Raw genomic sequence first — 11,727 nt, 5'->3', positions numbered from 1 at the left:
TAAATTGAATAAATACAAATGGACCGATGAAGTACTTTTGACTGGTCATCTTTGTGTCAAAAAAGAAATACTTTTTATAAAATTTATATAATAAATAAATAAATAAATAAATTAAGATGATTTAATACTACATAAATCTATATGACTTATGTTAGATTAATAATTTAAAATGATTTTAGGAATATCATTTATCACTATTAATAATATTTTTCAAATATTCATTTTATACTTAATGAAATAATTTACTACAACAAAAATAATTATTTTTATAAAAATATAAAATTATTTAATTAATATTATTTTAAAAAATAATTTATAAATAAATATTGAGCTCATTCAAGGCTTTTGTCACTACTATAATAGAAATGTTGGTGGAGCACTTAATGATGATAATTAATTGATAATTCTCAGTAGTCGACACCGGCCTATGGCCCACGCCCTTTGAAATATTCTTGGCCCAAATACGTTTGCATAACATCTTTATCTTCATCGCTTAATCATAACCGTCCATCGTACCTCTCTCAACTCTATAAATAGACATGATATGGAGGCTATTTTCCATCTCAGTTTGTTTTGGTTTAGTTTTTCTTTCTTTTTTGGTGTTTTAATTTCCTCGGTTCTTGATCTTTTTTTCCAACTTTTTTGATTCAGTATCTGTTATTGTTTGGTTACTTGCTTTTGGAATATTTCAATATGGGGTGTAGGTTTTTTATTTGATTTTCAATTCTCTAATTTCAAGTTAAGGCCGAGATAAGCATGCAAGCGGAGGAATGTTAGGGGTTGTAGGAGTTTGATTTCTTTCAGTTCACAATTAGTTCTGTTTTTTCCAATTTATGAATTATTAATTAATATTGTTGTTTCTTGTCAACATTGCCAATGTTTAGGTCTGGGTAATGATGATAGGAGAAGGAGAATGACTGTAGGTACCGTCAATGTATTTCATGATTCTCCTTCTATGCTTGCTATTTACCTTGGTATCAATATAATTATAGTTTCTAATTACAATGCTTTGATTGATTTCCAATATTTTTAGTAATTAGACACTGGTGAGGTCTATTCTATAATCAAGTTTGCTTCCAGGTTTTGGGCAATTATGAGATGTTTTGTTGTGAGATTACTTTAATACAATTAGTTCTGTGTTTAAGCTTCACCTTTCACCTTGATAATTGAAGATGACGTTGTTATGTTGGTGAGATTAGGTTATAGTTGGGGATTTAGGTGTTCCATTATATTGGTTTACATAAGATCCGTGTGCTGGTGTACATTGGTTTTGTCACCTTATATACGACTATAAATCTAGCAATTTCCTTTTGTTGAATCAGACTATGAGTAGAACTGGAAATTTGGCTCTCTGTGCGTTAGTTGGATTTTTAGATGAATGAGATTGTCATCTATTCTAGACCTATGTGTCATAAGAAGTGCTTAACCATAGAGTGGAGCTATAATTTGGATTTGGTATCTTGACTTCCATCTTTAATGCTAGTATCATTTGGATTGGTCATCAGTGAAACATGAATGGTGCAAGTGGATTCTAAAGAACAAGTGTCTTACTTTGGTGTTTGTGGTGGGGAAAGATGCAACACTTCCCAGGTCTTTGACTATAGATATTGGATATCTCGGTCTCTCCACTCTTTTTGAAAACTGCTACTAAATGGAAGTTCTCAACTATGATAATTCTCTTCACAAGTGTGTATAGTGTGTCTGCTGCCAGTGTTTGTTCTTCGTTCAGACGTTTATGTTCTTTGATGATAATAATGTCTTTTATGGTCATGGGCACCAGATATGTAGTCAAAAGTCAGTTCTAGGTCTTTTATAGTACGTCGTAAAGTGCTCCTCTATTTTTTGTGTCTTAGCTACTTATCTTCTCTCTACTTCTATTTTTCCTTAGTTAACATGACTACATAATTTTGTTTGTTGCTAAATAGTTGTGTAGGCCTCATGGTGACGATAATAGAGGATTAGTTTTAGAAACTTAAAAGTCTCGTATCCAGTATGCATTCCTATGCACCGTGTTTCTTGGTCTTCTTGGTGCTTGCATGCTGATGTGCTATAAGAATATAACACTTTTGACTCTTAAAATGAGGAAAATGTAAGTTTCTAAGGCCTTTTTGTTAGATATGATTCGTTTTGGGTATGTTTTGCAGGAAATCATGTTTTAGATGCTAAAGGTGAAAAAAGGTGTTTTTGGCTACTTTTTGGAGCATTATGGATGTTCGGGATATTTTTCGGCTTGATCATGATCAATGCATGTTCGAGAATCAAAGAAGAGCTGAAAAATTGACTTTCAAAACTTACTAAGTTAATCCACGGACTGCAGGTAGGACCTACGGACAACAGGAACACAAAGTAGTGCCAGAAGTCCAAAATCCCAAGAGCTGACTTACAGGATTTTTCCCTTCTGGTACCTGCGGTCCGTACCTGCATCCGTGACCAAACTGCAGGTACGGACCACATGTGGCCACCAGCCCAATTTTCTCCTAGTTCATTCGAGCTTTATTTTTAGGGTTTTCTCATGTATTATAAATACCCCTTATGTACCTTTTAGTAGAAGTTACACAGTTTTGGTACTCAAAAACAAATTTTGATTCCAAGATCCGTCTTTGATCTTGGGATTCCCTTGTATTAACTCTACCTGATTATTCAGTTCACAGTTGTGGGTTTTTATTCATCTTATTATTGTTATTTTATCTAAGCTTTCAATTATAAATGTCATTTATTTCTTCACAAGCCTGAGCGACTAAAACCAATAGCTAGGGTTGTGCAATCACTGGCTGATTGACGAAGTAGGGGAAGTATGATTATTAAACCGAACCAATACCCATGTCATGCATTGCATTATCTTCAACATAATAGTTGTCTTAGCGGTTGTAAACATTAGGATACTGCCTAGATATTTCTACTTACTCTATATGAGGATTAGTGACTAGGAAAAGATAATGACAATAGTAATTTGAGGTTTAACTGTTGATCCACGCTACTAGGTAATATCTAAGTAAGATGCTTAGCTTTTATATAATAACTAGAGACTCAAAAGGTAATAGTTAACTAGGATCAAGATAAGGGTTAGTAATGTGACATCCTAAGACTCAAAAGGTAAAGAATGAAATCCTTCTACTCGTCCAAAAGACTGTAGAAGGTACATAACTTATCGATTCTGCATGCAAGGTATTGGGATGGTTCAACATAGAACGATAAACCTATAGAGTTGAGAATCCAGGGGGAACGCAATCCTAATGTTCACATGCAACTAATTTTCAGCAAAGTTAATATTGTTACTTGCTCGAGATTACTACAAACAAATCCCCATATTTACTCTCCCTGTTGGTAGATTACAACTGCAGATAACTGTAATTCTATGTATTCCCTTGGGATTCGAGCCTAACCTTAGTTGGGTTACTATATCTTTACAACGATCGTATCATCACCTAAAAGAAGGTATTGCTTGGATGACATTAAGAAATTATGGCCGTTGTCAGGGAATATGGTGTTGATTTATGGATTAAAGTCATTGCAGTTTTTGGGTTTTTCTCTTTGTTCTTAGTTGGGCATACATCGGTGTTTGTCTAGCACATAAAATGAAGGCAATCCCTTACTCCCACTAATTTCAGAGAAGATCCTACATCACATAGTAGGATGTTAAAGTCGAAGAGGGACAATCTCCCTGAAAATGGAGTTCAGGAGGTTTAATCATAGATAAACTGATAAGATGTTAGCTCAAATAGAGTTAACTGAGTAGAGATGGACAACAGACCGCCAAGAAGCACTTAGTGGAAAACAGAACAGAGGTCGACCCCAAGTAATCCCAGCATATTAGTATGTTCAGCCATATGTTGATGATGAAGAAGATTTGGGATAAGATGAGATGATCCATCTCTTAACTCCTGATCTTAAGTTCAGTATCTCTAGTGCTATGATCCATCTCTTGTACTTGAGAGTGTATTTACGGGGTTGCCTACAGACGATGCGAACATGCATTTGGAAAATTTTAATTTTACTGGGATCTGGTTTCATATATTCTACCGGGGGTAGATCAGGAGGCATTAAAACTGAGGCTGTTCCCTTTTTTGCTTACTAGAGAAACATTATTATGGCTTGGGGAACTACCAAGAGGGTCCATTACTACATGGAGTGAGCTACGAAGAAAATTCGTAAACAGGTTCTTTCCTTCATCCAGGGTATTGCAACTCAAGGATGAGATTTATAATTTTAGGCAGTTACAGTCAGAGTCTATGTATGAGGCATAGTTCTAGTTTAAGAAGAGGCTTAGCATAGTACCCAACCACCAGATATCAGGGGAAAGCTTGTAAGAGATATTCTATAGATCCCTGACTACAAGTTCTAGAGCAATTACAGATATTAGATTACAATGAAAAATAGCTATGGGAATTATGGATCAGATCTAATCGAGGGTGGAAAACTCGAGAGGTTGATATATGTTCTGATATTTAAGCCATTAGAGCTACCAGTGAACATAGAGTAATTGAGGATGCTGTAGCTTAAGAGATTTCACTATTATGGACAGAGATTAGTGAGTTGGTCAAACAATTTACATACACCAATTCTTCTAAGGCACATGAATTTGTGATATATGAGGAGAAAAAGTTTGTGGATCATTAGTTGGCGGGTTACCAAGCCCAAGGGTAAGGGAATCAAGGTTGAAACTATCATAATGAGAGAGATAAGTATATTCCACCTAGAAGACGTGAGGCAGAGTCTAGAATAGAAGAGATATTGACCATATAAGGGTCAAGAGAGCCAAGAGGCTTGACTCACATAACTTAAAGATGAAATTTTAGGATTAGCCTAAAATTTTGAATCACTTGTGATTGCTACTAAGCAGTTAGAGAAGCAGTATGGGAAAATCTCTATAACTTTCGCTGAGATGCAGTCAGGAGTATTACCTGGTGACAATGTGCAGAATCCTCCAACAATTATTCATTGTATGGCCATTGACACTTAGGATGACTCCTCACCTGATGAGTACTTTTTGCCAACCACTGATGAGCCAAAGAAAAAGGACGTTGATGTTGACAAGCCACCTAATGTAGAGTTTGAGAAGTTGACCTATAATGACGATTATTTTGATAGTGATTTTGATAATGACTGGATTGGACAAAATCTCCAAAACATAGTGCAACAATTTATCTCAAACTTTCAGGCAATATGAGTAGAAAATAAAAAAGACCCAGGTGTAGTGACCATTCCATGTTCTATTGGGCTTTATGATGTTAAGCAGGCTCTATGTGATTCGGGAGTAGGAATAAATGCTATGCCACTGGTGATATATAATATATTGGGGTTAGGAGAACTTAAGCCTGCATCTGCAAGGCTTGTGATGGCTGATTCATCTGCAAAGGAGCCAGTGGGTATAGTTCGAACGTGGAGATAAGAGTAGAAAAATTAACTTATCTGACAAATTTCATAATTTTATACTGTGTAGTGGATACTGATCATATTGGGTAGACCCTTCTTGTCTATTGGCCGAGGGTTTATCGATATAGATTTGGAAGATATCACTTTTAAGTGGAATGATGAGCATATTGTGCTGAATATATGCATGACAATACAATAGCCGAATGACATGAGAGTAGTAGCAGTGATAGGTGCGGTGGATGATGACATGATCACAGTTGATGTGCGTATTGAGGAGAGATTAGGAGTAAAAGCGTTAGCTGCGGTGATTATGAACTTTAAGAGTGATGGGATACCTGATATGATGAGATGGTTAGTGTAATACATGGCATAGGCTCTTATTGTTATGCCTCCAAGAAGCTGGACCTTGACTTGAAGAATAGAACCATACCTCATGCAAGATCATCAATTGAAGAACCTCTGGTATTAGAATTGAAAGCCCTCCTATCTCATTTGCAGTATGTATTCATGGGGGATAACAGTACCTTACCAGTAATTATTATGGCAGATTTGGCAGAAGCACGGATAAAGGCTTTGATATCAGTCTTATGAAAGTTCAAGAGAGCTATTGTGTGGACCATTGCAGATATTATGAGGATCCCACCAGGTATATGCATACATAAGATACAACTTAAGTGGGATAACATTCCTAGTATTGAGCATCAAAGACGACTAGACCCTCCTATGAAAGAAGTGGTAAAAAAAGAGATAATTAAGTGGTTAGATGCTGGGGTGTTTTTTCCCATTGCATACAGCAAGTGGGTTAGCCGATTTAATGCATGCCAAAGAAAAGGTGAATCACAGCGGTTCAAAATAAAATAAATGAGTTAGTACCAATAAGGCCAGTGACCGGATGGAGAGTGTGCATGGATTACAGAAGATGAACAAGTGGACATAAAAGGACCACTTCTCGATGCCGTTTATGGGTTAGATGCTAGATAGATTAGCAGGTAGGGGATGGTACTATTTTATTAATGGGTATTCAGGTTACAATCAAATTATGATTGCTCTTGAAGACTAAGAAAACACTACCTTTACTTGCCCCTATGGAACATTTGCATTCAAAAGGATACCATTTGGACTTTGCAATTCATCTGCCACTTTTCAGAGATATATGATGTCCATATTCTCTGATATGGTGAAAGACATAATCTAGTTATTCATGGATGACTATTCAGTGGTTGGGGATTCTTTCGATAATTGTTTAGCCCATCTGACCAATGCACTGCAGAGATGCGAAGGGTGCAATTTAGTACTAAACTGGGAAAATATCACTTCAAGGTAAGAGAAGGTATCATGCTAGGGAATAAGATCTCCAAATATGGTATTGAGGTAGACAAGATAAAGATTGAGGTGATTGAGAAATTGCCACCGCTAATATCAGTTCGAGGCATACAAAGCTTTTAGACTCATGTAGGTTTCTATAGAAGATTCATCAAGGACTTCCCTAAAATTACAACTCCTTTATGCAAACATTTAGATAAGGAGGTGAAATTTATATTTGATGATAGTGTCAAGACTTTCAAATGCCTGAAGGAGCGGTTAATTTTGGTACACATAATTATGCTGCTTGATTGGTCTACATCTTTTGAGGTTATGTGTGATGCGAGCGGAGTTGCTTAGGTGTTGTCCAAGGCCAAATAAGAGAGAATATATTGTATCCTATCTACTATGCCAGCAGAGCGTTAAACCCCACATAGAAAAATTATAGTCACAAAAAAGGAGCTACTTGTGGTGGTTTTTATTTTTGAGAAGTTTCAGTCTTATTTGATTGGGATAAATGTGATAGCGCACACTAACCATGCATTCTTGAGGTACTTGATGTCGAAGAAAGATGCCAAACCATGATTGATTCTTTAGGTACTTTTGCTGCAAGAGTTTGATTTTGAGGTCAGGGACCAAAAAGGGAAAGAGAATCAAGTTGCAAACCACTTATCAAGACTTGAGGAGGAGACTATCCAGAAACTAGGGGATAATCTTGAGATAGATTATGATTTTCCAGATGAGCGTGTATTACTGGCATCTTATGATTTGATTCCATGGTTTGCTGATTTTGCCAACTACTTGGCAAGCAATCTCGTTCCAAAAGATTTATCCTTCCAACAACGATGGAGATTTATACATGAGGTAAGGAAATTATTTTGGGATGAGCCATATCTGTTTAGGGTTTGTGCTGATGGTGTAATTTAGAGATATATACTAGAAGTGGAGATGATAAGTATTATAGAGGCTTGTCATTCATCACCAGCTGGGGTCATCATAGTGGTACACAGACAACCCATAAGATTCTACAGTGTGGGTTTTATTAAACCATTATCTATAAGGATGCTCATGATTTTGCACAGTACTGTGACCAATGCCAGCGTCAAGGCAATATCTCGCGATGCCATAAACTCCCCATGATACCTATTCTGGAGTGGAGTTGTTTGATGTATGGGGGATTAATTTTATGGGTCCATTTGTGAGCACCTATGGCATGAGATAAATTCTGGTAGCAGTCGACTATGTATCAAAATGGGCTGAGGTAGTTGCACTTTTGAACAATGAAGGCAGGAGTATTACTATTTTTCTAAAGAGAAACATCTTTTTCAAATTTCACACTCCATGTACAATTATTAGTGATGGTGGTTCTCACTTCTGCAACCACTTGTTCAAGGCCTTGCGTGATTGATATGGTGTGAGGCATAAGGTGGCAACACCTTACCATCCTCAGACAAGCAGGCAAGTGAAAGTCTCCAATAGAGAAATAAAGTTTATCTTGGCGAAGACTATGAATGCCAACCAAATTGACGAGTCTAGAAAATTAGATAATGCATTCTGGGCCTATTGGATAGCTTATAAGACCCCATAGGTGCCTCTCTATATTAGTTGGTATATGGAAAAGCATGCCACTTACTAGTTGAGCTTGAACATAAGGCACTATGGGCATTAAAAAGGCTAAATTTTGAGTGGCGTGATACAGAAAACTTGAGGTTGAGCAAGATGAATGATTTGGATGAATTTCGACTTCGTGCTTATGAGAGCTTTCAAATCCCACTTTTGACATTCCTTTTGAGGCATCCGTTATCGTACAGTGATTAGGATACTTGGCTTTTACCCAGGAGACCTGGGTTCGATTCCCGATAACAGAATTCTTTGGTGGGGCCCTTCTCCGAACACCGCACATAGCGGTAGCTTTAGTGCACTGGGCCTTCCTTTTGCTTATGAGAGCTCGAACATATATAAAGAAATAATGAAGTTGTAGCATGACAAGAAGATCGAGAAGAGAATATTCAAACCTAGTAATTTGGTCTTGTTATAAATTCAAGACTGTGTTTGTTTCCTGAAAAGGTAAAATAAAGATGGACTGGACTATTCACTGTGGTTAAGGTGTTCCCATATGGTTATATTGAGGTAAAGCTTGATGGTGATGTCTGGTTTAAAGTAAACGGACAGTGAGTAAAACATTACATGGAAAACCTGGAACAAGTTAGAGTTTATGCTGAGATAGACCTAGCAATGTCTTAGTAGCCTAGGGAACTGAATCGTATCGTAATAGTAAATTAGGAACTTTTTGGGAGGCAAACCTAGGTATTATAGTATTTGTATTTATATTTCATGTTTAATGTCGGATCTTTGCACCCATGGTGCTGAAGGTATATCCTAACTCTCTTATTTTGGTTTGATGCATTGGGGACATTGTATGATTTTCAGTTGGGGGTGGGGTTGCTTAAGGGTCTTGATATCCTCTTAGGGTTTTTTTGGTCGTGCCTCTTTTTCCCTGAGTCTTGTTCCTAGTAGAGCCTACATGTTTAGGCATATTGTTTTTTGTTTCATGATGTTTTATGTAATTAGGAAATTTTGAGTATTAAGGGTAGTGGTCATATTGTGGCTGATTTTTGATACCCCTAAAAAAATTTAAGTTTTAGAACTGTGTTGATGTATATATGTGTGAACTTTGTTGATTTTGTTATGGCATTAGGATTAAGGACATGATAACCATTTGCTAATAATTGCATGAACTGGATAGGTAGTAGTTGGTGATATTGACTCTGTGCTATGAGTGTGTGAGATACTACCTAGTTTTCCTTGTATGTTAAATTTAAAACTTGTCTGGTTAGTCTTTCTAGGTTAAAAGATAGTTAGGAAAGGATCATAGGTCATTTTTTATTATTGTCCACTTTTAATTTAAATGACCTTCCATGTGCGAATGATATCCCTTGATCCCTACTTTGAGCATTGTAGCCTATTTTTCTTGTTTTTACTTTTCACCTTTCTATTTATGTTACAATTTACTTATTTTGGCCCAGGACCTTTTTGGACATTGTGCATCTCAACTCAGGCAAAATGCCTAAGTTGAGAATGGTTATCATAGGGGTGAGTAGTGTAAAATGGGTATGAATAAGGGTAAAGTAAGAAAAAGTTAGTATGGCGGGTGTGGTAGACAAAAAAGGAAAAAAAAAAAGTAAAAAGGAGAAAAAGAAGGAATAAATACCACACCCAACCTAAATGTGCAATAAAATAACAAAAGGGAGCAAAAAGGGTGGAATAAAAAGTAAATTAGCTAGTAAGTGAGACCCCAAGGTTAGTGTCTGAGAGAACTCCTATAGTGATCATAACTTGACTATCTGAATGCTAAGGTAAAGAAAATAAGGGAAAGCCTATGGCATTTGACATACATTGATTGAAATTTCTTTGTTGAGTATGAGTGTCTCTCGACTGTCCCTGCATTGATATGCATTATTTCATATGAGTGAGTGGGATATCTTTGTTGTGAGGACACTTGAGTCATATTTCTAGCTAGTTACTTGTTCGGGTAATGTAATTTGTATATATGAGTAGTTGTCTATTGTTATTGTAATTGTCATACTTTGAGCCCATTGTTTCACACTATTGTGCTTCATGTTCATACATAGTTGATTTTGAAAAGTGAGATTGGATGGGGTGATGTGATTTGAACTTAATATGATGACTAACTATCGTGAATAACTTAGTTTCTCCTAGTTAAGCATTATTTTTGTTGTGTTGTGTTTTTGTTTCCTGAGGACATGCAAAAATTCTATGTTGAAGGTGTTGACGTACTATAGAAATATAGCACTTTCGATGCTTAAAATGAGGAAAAGATATAAGTTTTTGAGTCCTTTTTTATAGATATGATCTGTTTTGGGTATGTTTTACAGGAAACCATGTTTTAGATACCAAGATTTAATCCCTCTGGTCCAGCTTTCTTTGTATTCTTGATTGCTTATTCTCTCTGCTTCTTGTTTCTTGCATCACCACAGCTTGATTTTATCTATTGGATGTATGTATGGTGGCAGTTAAGAGAGTAAGATTGGAGAAGTTCAAAGGTTGATGCCAACTGTGGTTACTTTACCATTTTTGTTCTTTCACTACAATGTGAACATCATCAGGATTTGGAAATGGGGTTCTTCAATCTTGTTTGTTTTTTCCTAGTGGATTTCTTCAGCTTTGCAGTAACTCTTCCCTTTATTCCTTTGCTTGCAGCTATTGGATATTACAAAGCAGTGAATTCTTCTTTTTATGGAGTGACCTTATTTGTCTATATGTGTTGGAAATTTCTTTGGTTTAGTGTTTTATGAGTATTGGTAATTTTCAATTCATGGCTCCTTTCTCTTTGTTAAAAAATATTGTTCTATGGAAATTTTTCAACTAAGAAATTATTTTTCACCAATGTGTGTTGTATTTGCTTTGATGATCCAATTGATGATTCTCTTATAGTTATGGACACCTGATAAGTACTTTTCCAATTCCAGATCTTTTGATAGTGGCATAAAATCCTTTTTTACTTGTGTTCTTATAGATACTTGTCTTCCCTGCTTCCATTCTTTTTTTGGTTATTGCATTGCTTTTTTTTGGGGGGGGGGGTAGGTAGGGGGTGTTGGATGTGTAGACCATATGGTGACATAGCGATAGATGTTCAAATTTGGAGATATCAAAGCTTGCTTAACTGGCATTTGTTGCATTGCGGTCAAGATATTATTCAGGCTTTATCAAAAAGCCTTTTGAATGGCATCTCTGGTGATTACTTCGGTGGTTTGGGATTCTTCAGATTTGCAGTTAACTGTTCCCTTTTTTTTTTATCTTGTAGCCATTGATTATATATTTAGTGAATTATTCTTTTAATGGACCAATTTTGTTCGTTTGATTGTATTGAGGTTTATTTAGTTGTCTTATGAGATTAAGATTTTCGATTCAGTTTTCTGACCTTATGGCTCCTTTTTCTCTATCAAAACTAGTGCAATGTGTGTTGTCTTCTGCCGATGACGTTTTTAATCCAGACACTTATATTTTTCAATAATTCAACTGGTTATAAAT

General features: G+C 36.1%; 1 long non-coding RNA gene across 1 annotated transcript; it reads left to right on the top strand.

Annotated features, from left to right (window-relative positions):
• Positions 1-346: 346 nt before the first annotated feature.
• On the top strand, positions 347-2,665 carry LOC107872439. Its single transcript, XR_001674847.2, has 2 exons — positions 347-923; positions 2,145-2,665. It is a non-coding gene; the product is annotated as an uncharacterized LOC107872439 (long non-coding RNA).
• The last annotated feature ends 9,062 nt before the right edge of the window (positions 2,666-11,727 follow it).

This window comes from Capsicum annuum, chromosome 5, assembly GCF_002878395.1.
Source record: "Capsicum annuum cultivar UCD-10X-F1 chromosome 5, UCD10Xv1.1, whole genome shotgun sequence".
Taxonomy (NCBI): Eukaryota; Viridiplantae; Streptophyta; class Magnoliopsida; order Solanales; family Solanaceae; genus Capsicum; species Capsicum annuum.
This window is presented reverse-complemented; position numbering and strand designations above follow the sequence as displayed.